The sequence below is a fragment of the Mus caroli genome, chromosome 8 (genome assembly GCF_900094665.2).
Source record: "Mus caroli chromosome 8, CAROLI_EIJ_v1.1, whole genome shotgun sequence".
NCBI classification, from domain to species: domain Eukaryota; kingdom Metazoa; phylum Chordata; class Mammalia; order Rodentia; family Muridae; genus Mus; species Mus caroli.
This window is the reverse complement of record NC_034577.1, coordinates 17,001,736-17,005,758: the sequence shown is the minus strand read 5'-3', so window position 1 is coordinate 17,005,758 and position 4,023 is coordinate 17,001,736. Positions and strand designations below refer to the sequence as shown.

The following is a 4,023-nucleotide window of genomic DNA, read 5'->3' as shown; positions in this document are numbered from 1 at the left end:
CTGGAGATACTGTGGACGGTTATAAGCTGCCAAGCAGGTGCTGAGAACCAAACTCAGGTCTTCTGCCAGAGCAGCAAGTGCTTTAACCACTGAGTCACCTAGCCACCCTCCTCCACTCTAGCCAAGAGCACCTTTTATAACTACAAAAAAAAATGCATTTTTAGATCTTTCAAATTATAAAACAATATTCCTAAGCTGGAGAGGTGGCTCAGAGTTACACAGCACAAGCAATTGCTACACAAACGTGAGTTATGATTCCCCAATACCAACATAAAAGTCCCTGTTCTGTGGGATCACTGGGGCTTGCTAGTCACCAACACAGCTCCAGGCTCGGTGAGAGTCCCTGTCTCCAGGAATAAGTCAGGCAGTGACAGGGCAGGATATATGACATCTTCCTTTGGCCTCTGTGTACTTGCAGCCACCCCTACCCCTGCCATCTCCACCCCCTCCACCCTCACCCTATCCCTTACACAGACACACAGACACACACAGAGACATACACACCATTTAAGAATGAAATTTTGGGGCTGGAGAGATGTATCAGCAGTTAAGAGCACTGACTGCTCTTCCAGAGGTCCTGAGTTCAATTCCCAGCAACCACATGGTGGCTCACAACCATCTATAATGGGATCCGATGCCGTCATCTGGTGCATCATGAAAACAGCTACAGTGTACACATATAATTAGCTTAAATCTTTAAAAAAAAAAGTTGAGACACAAATATAGGAACATGTAAAGGGCACAGTGGCTGGCATATTTTATGTGCTACGTAAGTATTACCTTTTTTTTGGCACTCAGTTTTTACATTGTTTCATAAATGTATACAAAACTTGCCTAAATAATATTATTACCTATAGCTTAAAATACACTTGATGTTTTCCCATGATAAGTAGTATTTATTCGATAGGTACATACAAGACAACAGTATATAAATGCCAAAGCAATTCTCAAAAATAGTACTGAATAAATAGCTACGGCCTTAACCAACATTGTATCCGAAGTGAGGAAACAAACTCCATGAAAACCTAATGTAGGATTCAATTATAGAAGTGAGCCTGGAACAGCCCTACACTCAAAGGCAAGAAAGACGGAGCTAAACTAAANGAAACAGAGGCACTTGCTACATTGTTCATTCCATAAATACTTTTCCTGGCCAGGCTCTACACTAGGCCCTGGGGATAAGCAACAACTCATGCTTAGCACAAACTGACTTGTAGTCTGTGGGCTGAAGGGCACTCGCCCCAGAGACAAGGGTTTCCATTTCAGCTTTTGCACTATGGGGATAGTACCCAGGGCTCCAAGCATTCTAGGTGAATGCTTCCACTAAGCTGCATCCCCAGCCCAGGAGTCCAGTTCTGAAGTGAAGAATGAGACAGGCTCCCCTTCCTATCATCACTTGGATGACTTACAGACAGGAGCTAAGACTGTGCTGTGCTCACTACAGCTGTCACAAATGTAGAAATGGCACATATGAATTATTTAGTAATTTTTTTCATATGTTGCAGGTTATTTTAAATCTACTCAGTTGGGTACAGATTACATATTAAGGGAATAGTTTCCATATTTCTTGATACAAGTGGTGTGATTTATAAGTTTGTTGTCACTATTATTGGGATAGATAGACTCTGTTCAGTTCCAAACTTTGCCCAAAGGGNAGTGAGGGAATTCCTACCACTACTCTCTCTTCCCTTTCTCTTGTCTTTCAACTACCCACACCTACCCACAAATCTCAAAGCTTGCAAAGTNCTTGACAAGGCATGTAAGTGGTAGCAAGAGCTAGTCACACAGAGAATTCACTCNGGAAGACAATTTGCAACTTTCTCTTCTCTATTTGCCTCCCTCCCCCAAAGGCCGTGTCCTCAAGTAAAGAGAGAAACCCTTTGGTAAATGTCAACTCACAAAGCTCTGTCAACTTTTAATTCTTCCCAGTGACCAACCGTTAGATTGGCTATAGCTACCTGATATGTAAGTTCCAATCTGCTAATTGTACCCACAAGTACAAGCTTCCCAGCTCCTCCCCGAGTCTGTCAAAGCTTTCCAGCCACTTCTACTCTCTCTACCATCACCCTCACAAATCAGCTTTTGAACTGTTATGGCTACCTAAACCATTAAATGGTGTTTTTATAGTTTAATCTTACACTGGATATAATAAGTGAATATGTGTTTAAAATACTTAAATCCTAATTTAAAAGTTAGGCACAAGTATGCACAATAAAAACCTAACAGTCTTAATATTCAAATGCTCAGCGAAACCCAAAACTCCTAGCTGAGTGTAGGAGGGAACACTTTTGATCCCAGCACTCAGAAAGCAGAGGCAGGCAGGTCTCTTGAGTTCAGAGATATCCTGATCTACATAAATCCAGGCCAGTCAGAGATACACAGTGAGACCCTATCTAAAAGAAAAAGAAGGGGGTGGGGGTGGGGGTACACTCTATCAACATCTAAAATCTAACAGCCTACTGCTTGTTTTTGTTTAATTTTCTTAGTTTAGTGTTTAAAAAAAATCATTTCACATGTTTGTTTGCCTTCAGTTAGGAAGTGTAGTAAGAAATACAAAGAAGGACCCCAAATTTGAGTAATGGCTCTGTACCTTTGCCTGGTGCCCACCCTATCTAGATCAACTTCTGACCATGTTATATAATGGGCACTTAGGAGTAAGAAAAGAGCCACAAGGCTTTTAAAACTCTTAAACACTCAAATGGATTTAAACGCACGTCTATGAACTTCTAAAACCACACTAATTTGCTGAGTTATTCTGTGATCAGCACCCTTATTTTCAGAAGAGAAACAACTATTTAACGCCAACGTTCTACATAGTGGTGCATGCAAATCAAACTTAAGTATTGAGAAACTGAACAATCTACGCCTATGTAAGAAATTCCCCTTGACAATGAACTGATATAAAACATCTATGAACATCTGGCACTGTCCCGGCAAACAGGCAGCAAACACCACATGTACTACTCTTTCTAATTCTCTAACTTTAAACTCAAACTAAATGGTTTAAAAATTATATAAATGATTGTGTGTATAATATACGTAAACGCACATACACTGATACTACAAAAACATGTTACTGTCCCTAAGGGAAGGTGAGTTTGTAATAGGCAAGACAACTTGTGAAAAGTTAGTCTAATTATTTGCTCTTATCTCTGCACACCAACTCAAGAGAACCGCTACACTGCGAGCAAGAATGGTAACAAGAAGTCAGATGATCCCGGAGAACTTGCCCTGCTGGAATTGCTAAGCCCTTAAGCACGTGGACAATGGGCCGCTTTATTTGCATGGCCGCACTAACCTGGGGGGACCGACTGATCGGTTTAATGGCGAAANTGCACTCACACATTAACGATCACCACTTGCCTCACGCTGGAAAACGTAACCTTATTCAAGTCCCCCCACACAAATGGTGTTTTTCTTTCTTTTTCTTTTTTTTTCTTTTTCTTTTAAAAACACCCTAGCCATTCAAGCAAAGATGCGAGAGAGCAGTCGCCTCGGCCTCGCAGCCGGGAAGATGAGGAGACCGAGAACCCAGCCAGCCAGCTTCGTCCCGGGAGCACGCGCAGACACCCCGAGACCGCCCCACCGCGGAGGAGCCTCGGCGCCCTCCGGCCCGAGCCCGCCGCTTCCCGCCCGCGCCGACCCGGGCCACGGCGCGCGGAGAGACGCAGCGCCGCGCTGCACCGCGCTGCGCTCGGCTCCCGCCACACGCGGCACGCGGTGCCGCCGCGGCGTCGGGCTCCGATCCCGCACAGAGGGAAGGAAGAAAAACCAATAACAAAACCTGGCTTCTCGTTCCCTCCGGAAACCGCGGGCCGGCAGGAAGTGACGAAGGCGAGGTCGTCCGGTCCGCTGGGTCTCGGCCCGCGCTCCCCGCCCGACTCCCGGAACAGCCCGAGCGGAGCGGAGCGGAGCGGCGCGGCGGCCTCCGCACCTCAGCAGCCGCCGAGCGCCCGCCCGCCCGCTCTCCCAGCAGCCGCCGAGCGCCCGCCCGCCCGCTCTCCCGCTCGCTCGCCCGCCCGC

At 45.8% G+C, this 4,023-nt stretch overlaps 1 protein-coding gene across 1 annotated transcript in view; it reads right to left on the bottom strand.

Annotated features, from left to right (window-relative positions):
* The window catches only part of Slc20a2 (solute carrier family 20 member 2), an 85,688-nt gene extending 81,723 nt beyond the window's left edge, over positions 1–3,965 (bottom strand). The window contains exon 1 of the mRNA XM_029480684.1: positions 3,785–3,965. The gene's annotated coding sequence lies outside the window, so the exon portion shown is untranslated. The remainder of the gene's footprint in view (positions 1–3,784) is intronic.
* Positions 3,966–4,023: the final 58 nt, after the last annotated feature.